The 24565-nt window shown below is 33.2% G+C and overlaps 1 pseudogene; it reads left to right on the top strand.

The window, feature by feature from the left end:
• Nucleotides 1-21409, top strand: part of LOC134717637 (uncharacterized) — a 47062-nt pseudogene extending 25653 nt beyond the window's left edge.
• Nucleotides 21410-24565: the final 3156 nt, after the last annotated feature.

Here is a 24565-nt window from a genome sequence, read left to right as displayed (position 1 = left end):
TTGGACGCGAGTTGTGCAATTAAGTTACAAGTAAATCAAAAGATAACATATTTTTTTTAATAAATCAAATTGTATTGCATTGTAGACACATCATGAGAAGCCGTCATGGGTCAGTTGTTGATGCAGCCATTGCTACTCTTCTATGCCAATGTGTTTCAAACTTTCAAAGCTGTGGCATAGGAGGTGGATTCTTCATGACTGTGTATAAAAAGTAGGTATTTATAGTAAATTAAAACGCATTGACTAATAAAAAATTAACTAATACTTAAAACTAAAGCTATTACAATACCTGTTAAAAGAAAAAAACAAACACGAAGGGGGAAAAAGCTATAATAGCATCGATCGTACTGGCATCACGTGTCCTATAATACTAAACATATTGTGCTGCTCTTGTAGCACTGGTTGTTCCGTCCGAAAAGCCCTAAATTACGGTTTCCTGTAATGAATTGTATATGGGGTGTGAAAAAGGAAAAATATACCACATCTTCTTATTCTTACAATTCATGCCAATACATAAGTTTCCGTTAAACATTTAGGTTAAAAACTGCTAAACGGATAATGAAATCAAAATCCTGCGTAGATAGACCATCTAAATTCAAATTAAAATTAAATTTTCCAATTGTTTTGCAATAAATTCTGAAACACCATTCACTTATAATTAAGTTGACTTGAACAACTGACCTTTTAAACATGATGCTTGCATATCGTTCCGTCTATGAGCCGGTTCAAATTAATAAACACTACTAACTTGTATATGAAAAAGGTACAGTAGATTTGATATATTAAACTGAGAATGGAAATGGGGAATATGTCAAAGATACAACAACCCGACCAAAGAGCGGATACCAGCCGAATGCCTCCAAGGGATCTTTAACGATGCGTGAATATCCTGCATCCGGTGGTGGTCCTCAACTAGTCCCTTAATAAACATGATAAAATTGTTTAATATAAAATTAAGAATGGAAATGGGGAATGTATTAGTTTAGCGATGAACTCCAAAGCATATAAATGTAATATATTTTATTCCAGGAAGAATAAATCTGCATACACGATCATTGCTCGTGAAACGGCTCCTGCTGGCGCTAATGCGACCATGTTTGATGGCAGATCATCTACAGAAGGTACTGACATTTAAAGAACTTATGATGTTTTATTATAACGCTTTAATGAACAGAATGAGTCAGCTCCAAAATTGATATTGATTGTTTTTCGAATTGCAATTAACTATTTCTATGTAAACCCGTTTTTGTCGACAATGAACACCTTGAAAACAATTATTATTTGGTAGAAATTTAAAGGGAGATAATTGAGTATTAGTTATAGATATTTTTCCCCGTCCACATGAAAATTTAACAGAGTCATTGATATTTAGATAGTAATTCGCACATAGATTAACAAATTTATAAAATCGATTGCATTGAATAACATTGATTTCACAGTGAAATAAAAACCAATAACTTCACATGTGAAAGAAACGTTGCCATTTCACTCCTCTGACGTCATATAACAATAGGCGTTGACAAGATGTCGATTATGTTAGATCAAAACAAATTGTGAATGCATACAAAAAAATATAGTTCCTTATATTTTGTACTTTAATTTCATAAAAAAAAGCAATTTGCCAAAGCAAAAAGAAGAATAACTAACCAAAGAATTCAAATATCGAAAAAAATATTCAACTCATAACCGGATAACACTGATGATTAACTCATGCAGTATGCGCATGCCTAAAATAATGTGCCGTTTGGTCACTAGTTGAATGTTGGTCTCCCTTTGAATTCTCCGATTTGTTATTCTATAATTAAAGATGTTCTTGATTTTAGGTGGGTTGGCTGTTGGTGTTCCTGGCGAGATACGTGGTTATTGGTTAGCTCATCAGATCGGTGGAAGACTTCCATGGAGAGAATTATTTCAGCCATCAATACAATTATGTCGGGAGGGTATAGTTACTGGATCCCCCGTCGCCTTTGCTATGTCACGTCAAACTGAAAATATAAAAAAGTTCCAGGGATTAAAGTGAGTAATATTACATAGTTTACATCATACATCTGATTTGTATCAGATATCCGCTTTGTTCAGGGATTAAAGTGAGTAATATTACATAGTTTACATCATACATCTGATTTGTATCAGATATCCGCTTTGTTCAGTACGGTTTATAATATCAAAACACCTGATTATAGAAAGTGTATTTGAAATTTAAACCACATGTCAAAATTGCTAGATTCATTGACTGCAACTATATACATATGCTCTAGCAACCTTAATTAACTCATGGTAGCTTAAATCCAGGTTATTCTTGATATACCGTTGACACGGGGGAGGGGGAGGTCTAATTTCCATACATCCTACCGAATAACTTTTTGTATTAATTCCTAACGAAATATTTCTAAGACACTTACAAATCATTATAATCAGTATCGCTTTTTACCTTTTCTTCAACAAAATGGGTTTGTATAACTTATCTTTTTACGATATACTAGTACTTATAAGAGTATAAGAAATCTGCATCTCAATTTCAATTTTCCTTTACAAAATGTGCTTAAATAAGTTATTGCATAAGCAACATTCAACCTTGTAAATAACAGATAAGTTTAAATATGCAAGAAAAAACAATAATCTCCTCTGGGATTCAATGAAATAAAGGTAACAGTAGCCTGTTCGAAACGTCTGTTTTATTTGAAGGTGACATCTTTTATTGGTTATTTGGATATCTGAAAATCCTTAATTTTGACAGAAATTTAGTGGTAAACCCAGACACAGGGCGTTTATATGAGGCTGGGGATATTTTAAAAAGGCCAAAACTAGCCAGAACTTTAGAAACCATTGCTAACAAAGGTGTGGATGCATTCTATAATGGAGAATTGAGTAAAGATATAGCAGCAGACATACGAGATGCAGGTGAGTCATTCGTCACAACTCGGCCGATTTCGTATTTCAATCTTACGGATAAATGGTGAACAGCGGAGTCACCCGAGGTTTGCCGATTGGCGAGCGAATTGTACAAATCTAACAGATAAGGGTTTGTTGAATAATGCATTTCCACAGGTTTTGGGGCATTTTATCCTCTTGGTATTGCTTGAAAACAAACAAAAGTTTTGTATTAAGACAACCTTATCTTAGTTATAGCTTCTCATTGTAGATTTATTAGGGTGTAAACGCGTCGACATTATCACTATGTGTAATAAAGGAAGAGGCGAAATAAAGACGCACATTAAATACGTTAACAACATGTACACCTTCATAAAAATATTTCAAACATTCAATTCTTATCGTTTCATTTTGATGCCGAAATAAAACAATTTATCATTTTACCTGTTCAATCAATTGTTAGGTGAGTTTTGTTAAAAATATTAAGATACAATGTTGTTATGAATACCACGTCTTGGTATGATAATGAAAGTTGCGTTCTTTTTATAAAAATAACCAAAACACTTCAAACCAACCACGCTTTGTTTATCTGCAATCAACATGAACTCCTTTGAAAAATGTATCCTATATTACTATGAGTAAATCGACCACTTTCGAGTTCATCCGTCACCGGAAAAAAACTCGTCAATTATGCGCGCCTTTATGACGTTATTTACCAGATAGGAGGGGTCGCCAGTATCCCTGCACTATTTACGTTCTTCAAGCGTCTTAGTGATCGACATTGTGCAGGATAAACTTGAAATAATGGTTGTTCTGTAGGTACTTAATGACAATTTCCTAATGACAGAAGTGCTAATTGTCAATTTTGAAAATGCAATTTGCCGAATAACTCGTACAATATAGAATTAAATTTTTCCAACCACTCAACATTGGAATGGAAGTGACGTCGCCCCTAAACGCACAAATGACGTTCACTTAAACAAGAGTTTTTGACGGGAATGCATCGAACTCGAAAGTTGTCTATAAGAACAACCTACACTGGTTTCATGCGTTACGTTATAGATAGTTCATGTATGTAGCAAGCATACATGTATAGATTCGTAAACGATTTCTGTCAATCGTAGCTATTTTGTCCTTATCGTATAATTACATTAGGCTTTTCCAAAATGGCCGAGTAGTAGTGCTTGCGATGTACAGTCTTTCATTTAGTAAAGTCTGTTTCTGTTTACAGGTGGTATCATCACTGAGAACGACCTTGCTGGGTACACAGCACTAGTAAAGAATCCATTGGTAGTTAAACTAAACTCAGAGAGAACTGTGTTTTCTCCCCCACCACCATCAAGCGGAGCAATCGTACAGTTCATATTGAATATACTGGACGGTTCGTAGTAGTATTAATAGGAGTTGATCATACTTTATGAAAGCAACCATTTAACTTAAAAGGGAGGTAATAGTTTCTTGTCGCTGTCAATCAAATGATTTTATTTTCAAAATTAAAAACTACAAGGTATGTAAGGAACAGTCTAGATTCACAATAACTTATTTTCTTCAAGTTAGGGATCAGCATATTTGTTTTATGGGGAAAAAATATAACCCGCTCTCCAACCTTCCTTGATATTAAATGGTTGTTCCTTAAAAAAATGCGACATTTTCAAATTCTAAAGTGTTGTCCGCTGCGTTTGCAAATGGCGTCAACATATTTCCTTCAAGGCTGTTAAAAATGTCTGCTGCAGATATATAACGTTTTATGTTTGGTTTTTTGTACTAAGTTGTAGTATGAATGATAAGCGATGTAAGGTTAACGTGAAAGAGACAGTTACACAACGACTCATTTTACCAAAAGACAACTAGATGGAATCTCAACAAAAGTCTTAAAAGAAGAAAGATGTGCATATAATTCTCTTATCCCGCTTGACATTCAGTAATTTGTCAACTAGATGCATTTATTTTTGCAATTATATTATAGGATATAACCTGAACGAGAAAAGTCTTTCTTGTCAACAAAATGAAATAGTGACATGGCATAGATTTATAGAAGCTTTTAAGTTTGGTTTTGCTAAACGAACGGGCCTTGGCGATGGAGATGTTGAAAACGAGGCTTTTAGAGAAAAATTAAACGAGGTAATACAGACTATATGTTTCAGAAGACAGTCAAATTAAGATTAAAGTTGAACGCAACTCACATGCTGCGAAGTCACAATCTCACGTTTAAAAGGCTCTAAGTATTTTAGTTGGACTACCTAGACCAATAAACTAGCGATGCGCTGTGTAACAATGCCTCTTTCAAAAATGCATACAAACTTCCATACAACCTTGAATGTCATATGGCGTATGTTTAAGCAAAATAAATAAGAATTTGTGAATTGTATTAATATTTTGAAAGTGCTTTTCTTGAAATACCTTCATCAGGAACGCTCAAGCCAAACACTTGAAATCCAACATAGCCCTTCTCAACACCCCAATTCACCGATATTTTCAGAAAACATTTTAATATCATCAATTAACACTCTTTCACATCCACCACCCACCGGTCCTGAAACAAGTACCCGGCTATTGATTCTTATAATGTATTATTTCTGTATTCATATCATCATTTTATTATAGTTTCTCTGCACCTTAACGTCCAAGGAGTTTGCAGACCAGATACGTTCCCAGATTTCAGATAGCCAAACTTTTGGAACAGATTACTACGGGCCAACATTTTTCGATAGATTAAATTCGTCCGGAACTTCACACTTGTCTGTACTGGCTCCTAATGGAGATGCTGTATCGGTAACCAGTACAATCAATTTCTTGTGAGTGATTGCGATAACATAAATATTAAGATTTTATTCTTCTCCGCATATACATTGTAAAGTAGTAAAAAGTAAAATCTCAAAAATACTGAACTCCGACGAAAATTCAAAAAGGAAAATCCCTTATGAAATGGAAAAATCAAAAGTGTAATTATTTCAAACAAATGAATAACAACTGTCATATTCTTTACTTGTAATATACACACGAACGACTTAGGAATTGGTATATTGTGTTCAGACGTCAGTGTCTGTTGGTTAAGACCAAACATTTGCTCCATCATTTCTTCGGCACTTCTTTGGATGTTTCGATCGCTTGGTTGCTGACTCATTTATTAGAATTATTTATAAGCCGCAGAAGTAAACAGCTGATTAGGTGATCGATCTAAGGGAAAATCGAAAGGCGTCTTACCTACCTATTGTCGAGCATTGAAGATATTAACTCTTAAGATTGAATTATAATAGGATGAACAATTTCATCAACAATGGCCATTATTATTGTATTTTTATATATTTCAGTTTTGGATCTAAAGTAGTTGGAAGTCGGACCGGTATAATATTTAACAATCAGATGGATGATTTCTCTACACCAAATGCTAATGTTCCTGAATCACCAGCAAATTTAATTTAACCCGGGAAACGCCCACTTTCCTCAATGTCTCCTACTATTATAGTTGGTCCTGACGGCGTGGTAAATCTTGTCGTTGGAGCATCGGGTGGTACAAAGATAATTACATCAACAGTACTGGTAAGTTACACTACGTGGCATAATACCACTGATGGATAGTTATCAATAAATGATGTGCTTATCATATTTTGTTCTGATGTTTAGCAAGATAGACATTTGACAGATACTCTAACTGTTCCTTTAACGTTGACCATATTTCATCTTAAACATCTCTTTTAAAAAAATAATTGACATCCGGAAGTCTTTGACGTTGTAGTTATAAAGAAACAGATGACCAAAGGTACGATAAAGTTGAAATCAGATTAACTCTTTTCTTTGAACAGGAACTGTCAGAAGAAATATTCTAAAAAAAATAACTAGAACATTAACATTAACAACACGTTTAGAACACTATCCCGGAACAGATTTTTTCAGATTTAAATGCGAATATAGTCTCAAGATGCAATTACTAAATAGATCGTAAATGGTTCGAGCTTGTGTAACCTGTATTTGATTATCATGTTTTTCTTGTTCAGATAACAAGTTTAATATTTAGCAATGCACTTTATTATAATCTAAATTTGATTGCGGTATTTTAGAGAAAAATCAATGTTGTCTTTAGAACATGTAAGACAGTGAAATATTCATGCATCCGTCAAATGTTCTGAATTATTCAATACAATTATAACATATAATTAGGCGAAGAATTGTATGCTTGTGTGTAATAACGCTTTTAGTGTAAGATAAGTGTGTGTTTGGTGTGGTTGATGGAGAAGGAGAACCCTCAGAAAACAATCCTCATTTTAATAAAATCAGCAATTATTATTGTTTAAAATTTAAGTTTTACACATATATCATTAAAAAATATTTTAGATCAGATTTGACTGCATAGTTATTACTGTGATCACTAGGGCACCTACGAATGGAAATTAATAAACATGATAAAGGCACAACACCTCAAAATGAAAGCTGCAATATGTAATTGTCCAATACCTACATAAAATTTAAAGTTCATATACAAATATTACAACTGTCTGGAAAGATATCCTGAACATATTTAATTTAGCTGTTTTATTTCGGACCGTTCAATTTTAGCGGTTTTGTGTTCTTGAACGTTTTATATTTTCATTTCTTTTTTGTACATACAACATCACTTCATTAACTTTTAATGTAATACAAAAACACATTTGCACATACTCAGCTTACTAATAAATGAATTATATACTACAAAAACAAAATGGTTTTTGTCAGGTTACTGTCTTAACACAATGGTTAGATTTGAGTATAAAGGAAGCCATTGACAACAGAAGATTACACCATCGTTTACTTCCACCTATTGTTGATGTAGAACGAGGATTTCCACAGGTACATTTAACGTATAATCCGGCTCTGCATGTAGTATCCGTCTTGTATCTTATGCAAATGAAAATGAGTTATAAGTCTAATTTAGTGATGCACATTCGAGGAAGAGCGGACAAGATTGTAACTATGACAATTGGAACATATTCATCGGCATCTATTAAACAGATATTCCATCACAGTTTAAAAATAATATGCAGAAGCAGGAATTGTTTACCCCTCTGAAGCATTTGAGACAGTATTGTAACATCACACATACGAACAATTTGTAAAACTGTGTTGTTAAAGGCTTGACTCAGCATACTAAGATTGAGAACACAAAAACCTTAACAAAAAGATAAAAACATAACAAACGATACAAATTTTTCCAATGTCTTTGTTTAAAATATTGGTGTAAAGACAATGCAATGCGCTTCAAAATCCAAAATACCTCATTGAGCATGGACGTAAAAATAAAAACGTTATAGTACTAAATTTTTTTAGGGAATCATCGAATGAGATGAATACAAAAGCATTTAATAAAAATGCTTGTCGATGTAACTGATTTTAATCAACCAGTATAAAAATAATCAGAAGTAGTATAACTGAGACAATAATAAACTTTAAACCCAATGCAAGCAAACCATGTTACCGCACAGTTTTTAACCTTGCGAAACCGAAAATGAATTAAAAATGTTTCTAATTAAAACAAAATATCAAATCGCTTAAATTAAGACAAAAGCAATTGAGGGAAAAATTATAACCGCTAGCAATATTTGCTTATTTAATTGCAGTCTCTTGACATAGGAAATGCAATACGACAGTGGCAAATTTTAAGTTGTCTGTGATCGTTCAAGCAATTCTATCCTGGGACTGCTGTTTGTTTCTTAGTATTCACTGATCACATGCAAATCCCTTACTTGATTTTCCAATTTTACTTTAGTATTTATCTTTCCAATTAGCTCATGTGACAAGACAAACTAATATTTTATAAAAATTCTTCTTAAATTTTAGTTTATTCTTGATGGATTAGTGTCATGTGGACATAATATAACAGTACAAGACAGTGCAGGGTCTGTAGAACAAGGTATCCTTCAGCGACGAGAAGGCTGGGTTACTGCTAACTCCGATTTCCGCAAGGAGGGGTTGTCCGATGGATTTTGATAATACAGACACTTCAGTGTTCCAGCTAGGATTTGAAAATAGAGGTCCTCGTATATTATATTTTGTTGTTTTTATATGCATAATAAACGATTAATAGCTATAACCCATTGATATATGTATGTTTATTTAGACAGACGTTGATCGGCAAATAATTTTTGGTTGTTCAGGGCTTACACCATAATGTATGTAAACTTCGTTTCAAATTTAGACCAACAATATAAGATATAGGCTATTTTTTTTTTTGATTTTGTACAAAGAAATATCTATCCCATCTTTGCTAGCCAAGGGTTACGATCCAATACCTCCCCCTCCACCACCCTTGGCACATTAGGCCAACATTTGTGAAAAAATTTTGCGCTATCTTTTGGTTGATTATTACCACATCAATTCCTAATACATTAAATTTTACAAATGGTAGCAGTTGAACTCTATTCAGTATTGTAGCGTCTTGAATTTACAGGAAACGAAAATATACGTTGACATTCCAACATTTGTACAAGAAACATACAGCAGAACATTTAGATTATCACAAAAAGAGGAATGAAAGATACCAGAGGGATAGTCAAACTGATACATCGAAAATAAACTGACATCGCCTGGCTAAAAATGAAAGAAAATACACAGACAAAAAATATAACACATGTCACAACATAGACAACTAATTAATAAGCAACACGAACCCCACCAAAAATAATTGGTGATCGCCTGTGCTCCGGAAGTGTAAGATGCTCCTGTTCCAAATGTGGCACCCGTCGTGTTACTTACAATGTATGTTATAACAAATCTGGTAAATAGTCTAATTCGGTAGGTCACGTTCATGAAAGGTTGAGGGATTGTCACTAAATATCATTGTATGTTATTTTTCAGCATCTCGCAATTGTTTCCCTATATTTTCTACATTTACACGTGATCATGTCATTGGCAACTATTAATTGGATACAGTCAGTTACGACTGTATCCAACTAAAATCATTACCTCTTAGATCCGTTATTCTCTTCTAATCTTCTTATCAATGATAACGTACAGGAGAGTGGGTAGTAATTCTTGTCTAGCGAAAATGGATTTATCCATGTCATTCACATTGAATTTTTTCATGAAACAAAGCAAAACCAACTCTATCAATTTGTCTTTTAGTTTGGAATGGATAATACTTGTGTAAAATTTAAAACAGATCACATGACCTCTGGAATAAATCGTACGAAATGAATAGATTCAATGATACTGTTTAATTGGCGTTCCCTTTTGCGAAAACTTGATTATAAAAAGAAGACTTGGTTTTGTTGCCAATGAGACAACTCTTCAGAAAACACCACGTGACACATAAACAAACGGCAACCACTAAATTACTGGCTCCTGACTTTGGACATCCAGATACATACAAAATGAGGCGGGATTAAACATATTATCGACGTGTTACATGTATAACTTATCTTCCTGTTATAACAACAACAGTTGAAAAAACCAAACAGAACATAATAAACAGAACTATGATCATACATATGATGTCATAAGGTTGTCCTGCCATCGACATGTACATTTTTTTTATATGCATCCACATAAAAGACAAGTTCAGACTGTAAAAAATGAAAAACAACAAATTTGATTAAGCTTAGCTAACCGTAGTAATATTTCATGTCTGTCAGTTTTGATTGGCTTAAATACGGAATGATTTACAGCTTGATGTAGCGCATATAAATGTGTAGTGTTGTAGACGGTATATTTACCTTCAAAAGTCCGTTTGTTTATTTTTGTTGTCAGGTACTGTCTTATTAGTATATTGACCACACTCCATTTTTCAATAACATCATGTTAGAGCATTAAACAATAAAATCAAATGCGAACAACATTGTATTGATATATTTTTGTGATAAATAATTCAAAAGGAATATTTGAATGTTTCGTCACATGTTTATTTGTCAATAGTCCAAAACTCAGTCACTTTAATTTTAGCGTTTCCTCCATTTCCGCCATTCCCACCGGTCCAACGACCACCGTTGGCTCCACTACCTCCATATCGACCGATTCCTCCATTACCACCGTCCCAAGTACCACCGTTTCCACCTCTTCCATAGTTCAAACTGTCTCCTCCATTCCTGCCGTTCCATGTTCCACCGTTTCCTCCATTCCCGCCGTTCCATGTACCACCGTTTCCTCCATTCCGTCCGTTTCCTCCATTCCCGCCGTTCCAAGTACCACCGTTTCCGCCATTTCTAAATCTGGGCTTCCAAGAAGGTTGAAGCTTTGGTCCTTGAAAATGAAACACGTCATAATTAAAGTGTTGGGTCAAAAGAAATCACTTCTTGAGAATTCAAAATTATTAAAACCTGTTTTAAGAGACCACTTAAGAGAAAAAAAAATGTGGTCTCTTAAGACATGTGGACTTTAAAAACAGGTTTAATCTATTTGAAATGTACTCAAGAGGGATCTAAAATTAATGGTCCTTCAACACAGGTGTTAGCTTTATACAGGTGGTCTCGTAAGCATGTTTGACTGTTATTACAATAAATAGGCTAACGGTATCAAGTATTTATATGAAGCAGCATTCCTACAAAACCGTCTAAAATACGAAAGGAATTATTAGATTTAAGTTAATAAATAGTGGTGAAGTCCTAAAATCAGCATTTCAACGAGTTCTTCAATCAAATCTTTATTGACATTTAGGAAGCTACTGAAAGTAGGTTTATATCTTGAAATATTTTTTTAAATCACCACAGAGAAACGACTTCAAACTGAATCTATGACAAACCTGACGAATTCAGTTTAATATTTTAACTTTTCATCTTATACATGTAGTAGAACACATCTTAGTCTCAATCGAATGCCACATTTATCAATCAACAATACTCGGGTGACTCCGCTACTCTCCTTTTATGAGGTACGGAATCGGCCGAGTTGTGACGAATGACATATTTATCAATCGGTAATCCTCGGATGACTCCGCTATTCTCCCTTTATGAGGTATGGAATCGGCCGAGTTGTGACGAATGACATATTTATCAATCGGCAATCCTCGGATGACTCCGCTACTCTCCTTTTATGAGGTACGGAATCGGCCGAGTTGTGACGAATGACACATTTATCAATCGGCAATCCTCGGGTGACTCCGCTACTCTCCTTCTATGAGGTATGGAATCGGCCGAGTTGTGACGAATGACATATTTATCAATCGGCAATCCTCGGATGACTCCGCTATTCTCCCTTTATGAGGTATGGAATCGGCCGAGTTGTGACAATGACACATTTATCAATCGGCAATCCTCGGGTGACCCCGCTACTCTCCTTTTATGAGGTACGGAATCGGCCGAGTTGTGACGAATGATAAATTAATGTCTCAATCGATGCCTTGCGCACGTGCATGTTTAACAATTTAAATATATCATTTTTATAATCATATTGGAGAACCTTTTGCATAATTCAGAGATGGTTCTTAAACACAGATCATTACAGCCACAAAAAAGCTTTCATTAATAGATAATTTTGACAGTTTTTACGCTTGGTTGTAACACGCTTCAGTACGGCTAATCACAAGACATACCACTTAAGCTGAATAAGCTACATTATTACGATGTCAGCATATGCATCGTGCCATTTGTCAAAGTTGAAATCAAACATTGATAGATCTTGTTAATACAAAAAAAATCAATTATAAGAGGCAAACAACACAACAGCGAACGACAATGCAACATACATAGAAACAAACTATAAGTTGATATTCCTGACTTGACACAGGGCATACTAAGACAAAAATGTGGGCTGTACCTTGTGTGAATGCTAGCCGAATCTCGCGCTTTATGGTAATATTAAATATACCGCTTAAATGACAACAGTAAATGTACATGACGGGTAAACAATACAAATAAATGAAAAAACACCCAAAGACGGAGATATACATAAATAGATAATAAAATAGTACATGTCGACATGTTATTCACAAAATGATAACGGACAACTAAAATTGATTATACAGTACACATAAACAGCTCTGTGTGACTGTCACACGAATGTTACAACGCCACAAAAATTAAAGTCACAGTAATAGAAATGGATGAAAAATCAAGATAAGGTTTCTATTTATGGTATTTAATGTAATTTATAACAATTACAAAAATATCAATATAATGTTATAGTAATTTTGCAACTAACTATGTCGGCCTTCCTACCTAAAGACATGAAACAGTATCCGATTAGAATTACAAAAACAACTTCTTAACTAAATACATGAACGCTGGATAAACCAATGCAAATTCACACTTAGTAAAACAGACATATGTTCTTCTCATATATGTTATGATGGTATGATACTAAACCCCTAACGGGAAGGATTGTTCCTGATGTTCATATGATGAAATCATAATCTTTCAGTCAGTTTAATTGAAGTCTGGAGCTGGCATGTCAGTTAACTGCTAGTAGTCTGTTGTTATTTATGTATTATTGTCATTTTGTTTATTTTCTTTGGTTACATCTTCTGACATCAGACTCGGACTTCTCTATAACTGAATTTTAATGTGCGTATTGTTATGCGTTTATTTTTCTACATTGGTTAGAGGTATAGGGGGAGGGTTGGGATCTCACAAACATGTTTAACCCCGCCGCATTTTTGTGCCTGTCCAAAGTCAGGAGCCTCTGGCCTTTGTTAGTCATGTATTATTTTTATATTAGTTTCTTGTGTACAATTTGGAAATTAGTATGGCGTTCATTATCACTGAACTAGTATATATTTGTTTAGGGGCCAGCTGAAGGACGCCTCCGGGTGCGGGAATTTCTCGCTACATTGAAGACCTGTTGGTGACCTTCTGCTGTTGTTTTTTATTTGGTCGGGTTGTTGTCTCTTTGACACATTCCCCATTTCCATTCTCAATTTTATATAATGGAATAGGTCACGTTCGGTACTTAAAAGACAAGACTACATAGACAGAAAACAACAATCTGAGACGTGTAAAACATGTCCTTAGTAAGGACAAGCTTACACACACATGTATTGTCTAATTGATTATCAGACTTCATAAAACGTGAACTAAAACAGGTGTATGTTATACTTTTAGTATTTTCAAACTGATAAGTCTTCAGAATAAAAAAAAGTACGCTTAATAAGCAACTGAATAAGAATAAAAGTAAGAAAAAAATCCTTTTAAAATAAAAAAAATTGAAGAAATAAAACAGATGGCAATGTGTTCATTAACAAGAATGTGTCCAAAGTACACAGATGCTTCCATCTGCACTATCATTTCTTATGTTCAACGGACCGTGAAAATGGGATTAAATCTCTAATTTGGCATTAAAATTAGAAATATCATATTGACCATGTTTACTAAGTTTTAGGTTGATTGGACACCAACTTCATCAAAAATTACATCGACAAAAAACTTAAACCTAAACCGGGACGAACAAACAAACGGAATAACGGACGAATGGACGGACGGATGGATAGACAGACCACAGACCAGAAAATATAATGCCCATAAACGGGGCATAACAATTAAATTTAATTGCCATTTACCAGATCTGTTCCAGGTATGCTTTTCAATAAAAACTCCAGAGTTCAATGATATAGAAAAATAAGGTTTTAGGAATCATGTGAACAACATAAATAATAATTAATATACATGTACTTACTCCTATACCAAGTTCCAGAAACTGCTACAACTAGACATAGTACTAAGACGACATAAATCTTCATTTTCCTCGTTAATTCTACATTGTGCACAGATGTTTTATAGTCTTGATGAGGACATACAAACACGGATATTAGTTAGGCAACGGGATGTGTTTTAATTGATATGAAAAGTGTTAACCAGGCTTAACATTTTGAACGGTAGAATTGCTTTTTGTAATAAAAAAAAAACAAAAAAAACACAGTCACTGTTTGTTCACTTTTTCTCACAGCTATTTCAGACAAGATGTCTTCATAAAAAATGTATTTAGAAATAAAAATGCATTATTGTACAATGAACGAATCCGAAGTAGTAGATGTTAAGAAGTATCTGCATGGTATTATTTGTTCATTACCTTTAGTTTATTTTGTAATTGTGCAACACGTCGACTTCCTTATAGCAAATAAATACGAAATTGGTGACCACTGCTTTGTCTTTTCTCAAAATGACTCCATGAAGGAGCAACTATGTTAAAAAAAGGGGGGATGTTATATTTTGTTCTGAGTCAGAATGTATTTTCGCGCGAACGCTTTTATGAGTTTTTTTTAATCAAATTATGTTTTCAATATTTGACACGGTAAGGTATGAGAAAACATAGTTTTCAGATTATTTTTTTGTGTCATCTGCTTGACCAGGATATGTTTTTTCTATCAATATATGATTTCAGAATATTTTTTATGGAAAAACGTGACCTCCTTTGTTTTTGAGTCAAATTGTCTTTTCCTTACTTCTAGAAAAGTTGTCCAAGAAATTTGATAGAAATAAATCATACTTTTATGCTCAATAATTAATTGTAAAATACGCACAATATTGTGGGATAAAATAGAAGTTCATTTTCCTATGAGCTCTTACTTGTGAGAGAGAGAAAGATATATTTTGTTTTTTTCAGTGGAGATTAAATAGTACGGATATTGATAAGGTAATGGGATGTGTTTCAATTGGTTGGAGTATTTATCGGCATGTGCAGATTTCCGATACTTGAGCGATGTTTATAATGTTTTTTTGCTGTTGTTCACAAGACGGAAATTATAGCTGATTGGATACAAGCTTTATTTTTCGTTTGATATGTAAGAGGAAAACAGAAAAGATCTAATGTTAACCAAGGTTCAAGGGTATTGTCAAATATAGACTTTGTCGAAAGCCGATATAGAAAATTTGATAATTTAAAATTGATTTTTTTGTACACTTCCATTAAGTCAATCAAATAAGTAAAATGAAATAAAAACACTAATTTTGCTAAATTTAGCATTTATTCTGAATGTTTATCGTAATGGAAATGCTATCCGTACTTCGTACTTTATTTGGCTTTTTTCAAACTTTTTTTTTATTCGAGCGTCACTGATGAGTCTTTTGTAGACGAAACGCACGTTTGGCGTATATATAAAATTTAGTCCTGGTATCTATGATGAGTTTATCCATCAAAAAATATAAAAATATTGAAATACAACCGAATGTTAGGACATGTGGCTAGAAACACAGCCATACAAAATCGTTACACAATAACTTGAGTAAATGTAACATGGCATCGGATACACAATAGATCTGTTGCATTCATTACAAAGATTTTTTACTTTAAACATTTCATATACATTTTGTTAGGAATACTGTAATAGGTGTATGTCTTTTGTTTGAGTTAAGCCATTTGATTGATATTTTATAGTATTTTTTTCTATGTTTTGATATTACACTATTGTTTCAGATAAGGGTAAAGGTCGGTACCTATTAAAAAGTTTAAACCTGCTGCATTTGTTTGAAACTGTCCTAATTCAGGAATCTGATGTCCAGTAGTTGTTGTTTGTTGATTATGGTTCATAATCATATGTTTCTCGTTTTTTTATTTATTAGACCGTTGGTTTTCCAGTTTGAATGGTTTTACACTAGTCATTTTTGGGTTCATTTATAAATTGCTGTTCGGTGTGAGCCAATGCTCTGTATTGAAAACACATCTAATGCAAAGACTTTGGGACCTTTAATGTCATTGAATACATAAATTTGATGTGATACGCCAGTCAATCAATACCCTAAAACAGATTTGCAAATATGAGGCGAATTAGAACTTCTAATATATAAAGTAGATATTTGCTTTTTGTCGTGTTCGAACAAGTAAGTTTGTCGAGAACTATCAATTTGAACATTGTTAAAAACGTATAGTTAATTGCCATTTCATTAAGTTAACTCCGTATCAATTTCAAAATGTTTTCCAATCTTAACTTGCTCAAATTTATGTAACAATGCAACAGCGCGTGCAATGTCAGGTTCAAACAATGATTTGCGGTATTTATTAATTTTGAGCCAAATTTCATTGGAAGTTAAACTTTTTTTTTATTAAAAGGAAGACTTGGATAACTGGATATCATAATATAGGTTCAAACCTTTATGTAAAACTTTACATAAACGTCTAAAATATTCGATACTGGTCTAAATCGTCTTCAATGAACAAAGTAAAGCGGCAAGTAACATTCCAGTTGTATGATTATGTGAAAATAATTCAAATCCAAGTTAAACTATCACTTAGAATAATATCTTCCTTGTAAGCAGCAACATTCAAAAAGGAAATCGATGAAAGCATGATAGGAATACAAGCCCTGGAGTATCATAGCAACAGGAAGATATATACTCTGCATGCAGGTGCTGCTGGAATGTTGCTACAAAGCAATGAACAATTCACAATAGGGAAGCTAAAATCATCTCTTTTGTCGTAAAGTTTATTTTTTAGCAGACTTTCATTGTCAATTTCTCGATGTTAGTCAAGATATGATTCAGACTTAAATGTATCTGTTGTATCCTTTATCTCAAGTCCGTTGAAATAAATAGGTTCAACATAGTCACCATATTTTGAATTATTTAGTGGAAAGCAAATGTAACCGATAACGCTTACTTTTTTTCTTTCTTCCTAAGAAGTGCATGTATGAAGCTAAGTCAGCCTCATCTGAATATAGGAACAAGTCGGCAAGAGAAGGAGTACAGTTTTGTTCATTGGAAAGCCGATTGTTTGTTGCAAAACACGCCTTTCCAAATCATGAGCAGTGTGTTCATTTCATAAATCATAGACATTGTGTTTTTGTCCCAACTCATTAGCAGTGTGGTTTTGTTCCAAATCATGGGCAGTGTGTTCTTGTCGGAAAACAGGGACATAGTGTTATGGTCTAAAATCAAAAACAACGTGTTCTATCATTTATCTTTGACAAAGTGCAAATCTGATTTTTATAGAACATCCGCTGATTTCAGTGCGTTTAGTTATATCTAAGTACTGATTATAGAGAGCAAAGCATAGATTTATCGACTGCAAATGACATATTGTTTCTCAAGCTTAATTTATTTACGGTAGCTTAAAGTCAGTTTTTCTTCAGTACCATTTTGGGGAAAAACACAGGTCCCTACAACTAACTAAATGACTTTTAATAATAATTTATTTTTAAGACAAGCTGAAATAAGTATAATCAGTATCGCTATTTACCTTTTCTTCAACAGAATGTTTTTACATAGGTTATTTTGAGTTTCCTTTTGAATAAAGGACAGTGATTGAATTCTTAACAACGACTATTTGAATTAACTTTTTACGATATACTAATAGTATTTATAACAGTATAAGAAATCAGTATCATTATTTCTATTTTCTTTTACAAAATGTGCTTAAACCAGTAATTGAAAAAGCAATATTCATACTTGTAAATAACGAATTATTATAAATATGCAAAAGACAAAATACTTTTGCATCCTCTGGGATTCAATAAAATAAAGGTAACAGTAGTCTGTTCAAAATGTTTAATTTATATAATTTATTTAAAAGAGACATCTTTTAATAGATATTTGGATATCTAAATATCCTTTAATTTGACAGAGATTTAGCGGTCAACCAAGAAATAAAGTGTAAACTTATATGAGGATGGGAATATTTTAAAAAGGCCAAAACTGGCCAGAACTTAAGAAATCATTGCTAACAAAGGTGTGTGGATGCATTCTATAATGGAGAATTGATTAAAGATGAAGCAGCAGACATTCAAGATGTAGGTGAGTCAATCGTTACCCAGGATTATAATTTAGTACTCCAGACGCGCGTTTCGTCTACATAAGACTCATCAGTGACGCTCATATCAAATTATTTGTAAAGCCAAACAAGTAAAAAGTTGAAGAGCATTGAGGATTAAAAATTCCAACCAAGTACGGCTAAGGTAATCTATACCTGGGATAAGAAAATCCTTAGTTTTTCGAAAAATTCTATTTTTTGTAAACAGGAAATTTAAATAAATGACCACATTTTTTATATTCATGTCGACACCTTAGTGTTGACTACTGGTCCGACACCACAATTATTTTGTAGTTAGAACACAAATGAAAATTGAAAAAAATAGAAATGTTTACAGTGCGTTGTACAATGTTGTCAAATAAGCAGTCAATACTAGTATTGACCATGCTAGTGGTGAATACCGGTATTTACCGGGAAATACTGGCAAATATCGGCAAATACTGGTCGATTGAAATTTAGAGTGGCCATAACTATCTACTTGGTCAATTACAATTACTATTAATAAATAATTTATAAAGAAAGTGTTCAAATTATTTTTAAAACTTTTATTTCTAATTCCATTTTAAATTCAAACAGGGATCTACATTGATTAATGTGTACATACTATTATAGTAAAAGATAGAAACGTTTTGTCCCTGCTTCAAATTTTCATTTCCAGCATGAAAAAGATTTTTATCTCACAGTTATATAGCTATAGACAGGAAATAATTTATTTTTTAAGGTGGCTCGGGACTATTCTACTGCGCATAATTTCACGTTTAAGTATTTGTCCTAAATTTTATATGTTTTTTTTTTAATTTTATTGATTAGAAATGTTAAATCATTGTAGTTATGTGACTAATAGAATATTTTCGTTATTACCCGTATTTGTTAAGGGGTCAAAATGACTTTTCACCCCTTTTCATCATTTTCCCGCATACATTTGGGTTTAAGGCAAAATATTTTTTTCCCTTATCTGTGACCTATGTTTTTTATTTGCTCATTCTTTGAAGCTATAGTTCAGTTTTTTATATTACAGTTTTGTACCAAGTGTGATAGAACGTATTTTTGATATTCCGATAAAAATATGTTATTGCCTCTATTTTCCCTATTATTTCATTGAAAAATGGTCTCTTTTACTTACCTGTTTAAAAGTAAAATTTTGAGCTTAAATGGTCCGTGACCCCCTTTTGTCCACCAATTTGATTTACTTTCTGCAAAGAATAAAATAACAAAACATGCGGCACTCCTTCATTCCAGTAAAATCCACAATCATTGTCATTTAAAATTTGAGTCTTACATATATATCATTAAAAATGCTTATAGGTAAGATTTGACAGTATAGTTATCACTGTGATAACTATGGCCTCTAGGAAATAGAAATTTATAAACATGATGAAGGCACAACACCTCAAAATGAAAACTGCAATATGTAAATATCCTATACCTACAGAAATAACATTCAAGGTTAAAGACTACAACTGTCTCGAAAGATATCTTAAACAGTATTTAATTTGGCTGTTCTGTTACGGATCGTTTGATTTTCGCGATTTTTTTGTTCTCTAACTATTATGAGCTTATTTATTTACATAATGCATCCATTCATTGAATTTTTAATTTAATACAAAATCATTTATACATACTCAATTAACTAATAAATGTATGATATATATATTTTTTTTTCAGGTAACAGTTTTAACCGAATGGTTAGGTTTGAGTATAAAGGAAGCCACTGACAACAGGAGATTGCACCACCGTTTACTTCCACCTAATGTTGATATAGAACGAGTATTTCTACAGGTAAGTTAAACCTATAGCTCTGCTTAACACGAAGTATCCGTCTTGTGCATCCAATTACAAATTCGGTGTTAAGTTTAATTTAGTGATGCACATTCGAGGACAACAGGGCGAGATTGTAATTATGACAATTTGAACATATTCATCCGCATCTATAAAACAGATATACCATAACAATTGAAAAGGAAATGAAGGAGTAGGACCTGCTTACCAATCTGTAGCACCTGAGACAGTGAAATTACATTACAACATTCGAACAATTTGTACAATCAGTTGTTAAAGGGTTAAATCAGCATACCGGGACAAGAAACACAAAAACATAAGCAATAAATTAAAAAATAATAGATGATATTACTTGTTCTAATCTCTTTTTTCAAAATATTGGTACAAAGACAATACACTGCCTTCGTTGAAAAGGCAAAATATTTTGTTTAGCATGAAAATAAAAATGAAATTGTTATGGTACCGTTTTTGAATTAGTAAATAACCGAAACTAGAGGAATACAAAATCAATAGATAAAAGTGCGTGTCGATGTTACTTATTAGAATCAATCAGTATAAGATTAATAAGAAGTGCAAATGAGACAACTATCAACTATAGACCGGATGCAAGCAAATTATTTTTCTAAAAAGCTTTTACCTATGCAAAACCGATGCCGAATACAAAATGTTTCTCATTCAAACAAAATAACAAAAGGCTTAGATTAAGACAAAATATATTGATGACTAAAAGATAAAGATAGTAAGCAAATTTTAATTGCTGGCGCTTGACCTAGGCCATGCAACAGAGACAGTGGCAAGGTATACTTTTCTTTCAGAGTTCAAACATTCTCTACCCTTGGACTGCTTTTAGGTTCTTAGTATGCATATATCACTTGCATGTCACTGAAGGAATTTTTCAATTTTACTTTATTTCTACTTCCAATTAGCTCAAGACAAAATGATATTTCATGAAATCCTTCTTATATTCTAGTTTATTCTGGATGGATTGTTGTCACGTGGACATAATATAACAGTATAAGACAGTGCAGGGTCTATAGTACAAGGTATACTACAGCGACAAGAAGGATGTGTCACTGCTAATTCCGACTTCCGCAAGGAGGGAGTGCCAGACGGATTTTGATGAAACAGACTTTTTAATTTTTCTTTTTGATATGCATAATAAACGATCAATTTATATGACTCATTGATTTGTGTATGTATATAGAAAGACAATTTTACTACTACAGATGTTTTTTGACGGTTAGTCCGTGGTTGTTCACGGCTTACATCATATTTCAAATACACTACGTCTCAATGTTCAAATGTTAGCCCTACATTATTTGGTTGAGATAAAAATAGAAAATAGCTTTCATTAGTCAAGTAAATCCTCCCTTTTCACTTTTTTTTTGTACAATATGCAAAGTGGCAAGTAGAGGCTCTTACTTTCAGATCAGCTATGCTTGTCATGAATGATGATAATGCTACTAACCACAAATACCTATTAAGCCTAAGCATGTTCTCAAAATGTTTTTCTTCTTACAGCGAAATCCGAACCGTGCTTCTATATTTTATACAGCCTAGAAATAAGGATATGCTTTATAGAGAGACGATAGATACCAGTTTGACAGTCAAAATCATATATTTAAAATAACCTGACAACGCAAGGGCTAAAAATAACTAGAGGCTCTAAAGAGCCTGTGTCGCTCACCTTGGTCTATGTGAATGTTAAACAAATGACGCAGATGGATTCATGACAAATTTGTATTTTGGTCATGGTGATGTGTTTGTACATCTTAATTTACTGAACATTCTAGCTGCTTACAATTATCTCTATCTATAATTATCTTGGCCCAGTAGTTTCATAGGGGTAGATGTTTGTAAAAGATTACTAAGATTTACGAAATATTGTTAAAAATTGACTATAAAGGGCATAAACAGGTCAACTGACCATTTCGGTCATGTTGACTTATTTGTAAATCTTACTTTGCTAAACATTATTGCTGTTAACAGTTTATCTCTATCTATAATAATATTCAAGATAATAACCAAAAACAGCAAAATTTACTTAAAATTACAAGTTCAGGGGCAGCAGCCTAACAACGGATTGTCCGATTCATTTGAAAATTTCAAGGCAGATAGATTTTGACCTGATAAACAATTTTCTTTATGTCAGATTTGCTTTAAATGCATTGGTTTTTGAGTTATAAGCTAAAAAATGAATTTTACCCCTATGTTCTATTTTTAGCCATGGCGGCCATCTTGGTGGGTTGACCGGGTCACGCCACACATTTTTTAGACTAAATACCCAAATGATAATTGTCGCCAAGTTTGGTTTAATTTGGCCTTGTAGTATCAGAGGAGAAGATGTTTGTAAAAGATTACTAAGATTTACGAAAAATTGTTAAAAATTTACAATAAAGGGCAATAACTCCTAAAGAGGTCAACTGACCATTTCGGTTATGTTGTCTTATATGTAAATCTTACTTTGCTGAACATTATTGCTGTTAACAGTTTATGTATATCTATAATAATATTCAAGATAATAACCAAAAACAGCAAAATTAACTTAAAATTACCGGTTATGGGGCAGCAGCCCAACAACGGGTTGTCCGATTCATTTGAAAATTTCAGGGCAGATAGATTTTGACCTTATAAACAATTTTCTTTATGTCAGATTTGCTATAAATGCATTGGTTTTTTAGTTATAAGCTAAACACTGAATTATACCCCTATGTTCTATTTTTAGCCATGGCGGCCATCTTGGTGGGTTGACCGGGTCACGCCACACATTTTTTAAACTAAATACCCAAAGGATAATTGTCGCCAAGTTTGGTTTAATTTGGCCTTGTAGTATCAGAGAAGAAGATGTTTGTAAAAGATTACTAAGATTTACGAAAAATTGTTAAAACATTACCATAAAGGGCAATAACTCCTAGAGAGGTCAACTGACCATTTCGGTTATGTTGTCTTATATGTAAATCTTACTTTGCTGAACATTATTGCTGTTTACAGTTTATGTATATCTATAATAATGTTCAAGATAATAACCAAAAACAGCAAAATTTGCTTAAAACTACCAGTTCAGGGGCAGCAGCCCAACAACGGGTTGTCCGATTCATCTGAAAATTTCAGGGCAGATAGATTTTGACCTGATAAACAATTTTCTTCATGTCAGATTTGCTTTAAATGCATTGGTTTTTGTTTAATAAGTCAAAAACTGAATTTTACCCCTATGTTTTATTTTTAGCCGTGGCGGCCATCTTGGTTGGTTGAACGGGTCACACCACACATTTTTTAGACTAGATACCCCAATGATAGTTGTGGCCAAGTTTAAATTAATTTGTCCCAGGTGTTTCAGAGGAGAAGATTTTTGTTAAAGATTACTAAGATTTACGAAAAATGGTGAAAAATTTACTATAAAGGGCAATAACTCCTTAAAGGGTCAAATGACCATTTCAGTCATGTTGACCTATTTGTAAATCTTACTTTGCTGAACATTATTGCTATTTACAGTGTATCTCTATCTTGGTGGGTTGAACGGGTCACGACACACATTTTTTAGACTAGCTATCAAATTGATAATTGTGGCCAAGTTTGGTTTAATTTGGCCTTGTAGTATCAGAGGAGAAGCTGTTTGTAAAAGATAACTAAGATTTACGAAAAATTGTTAAAATTGACCATAAAGGGCAATAACTCCTAAAGAGGTCAACTGACCATTTTGGTTATGTTGTCTTATTTGTAAATCTTACTTTGCTGAACATTATTGCTGTTTACAGTTTATGTCTATCTATAATAATATTCAAGAAAATAACCAAAAACAGCAAAATTTCCTGAAAATTACCAGTTCAGGGGCAGCAGCCCAACAACGGGTAGTCCGATTCATCTGAAAATTTCAGGGCAGATAGATTTTGACCTGATAAACAATTTTCTTCATGTCAGATTTGCTTTAAATGCATTGGTTTTTGAGTTATAAGTCAAAAACTGAATTTTACCCCTAGGTTCTATTTTTAGCCGTGGCGGCCATCTTGGTTGGTTGAACGGGTCACGCCACATATTTTTTAGACTAGATACCCCAATGATAGTTGTGGGTACGTTTAAATTAATTTGTCCCAGTTGTGTCAGAGGAGAAGATTTTTGTTAGAGATTACTAAGATTTACGAAAAATGGTTAAAAATTTACTTTAAAGGTCAATAACTCCTAAAAGGGTCAAATGACCATTTCGGTCATGTTGACTTATTTGTAAATCTTACTTTGCTGAACATTATTGCTATTTACAGTGTATTGCTATCTATAACAA

The sequence above is a fragment of the Mytilus trossulus genome, chromosome 5 (assembly GCF_036588685.1).
Source record: "Mytilus trossulus isolate FHL-02 chromosome 5, PNRI_Mtr1.1.1.hap1, whole genome shotgun sequence".
Lineage (NCBI taxonomy): Eukaryota > Metazoa > Mollusca > Bivalvia > Mytilida > Mytilidae > Mytilus > Mytilus trossulus.
This window is presented reverse-complemented; position numbering and strand designations above follow the sequence as displayed.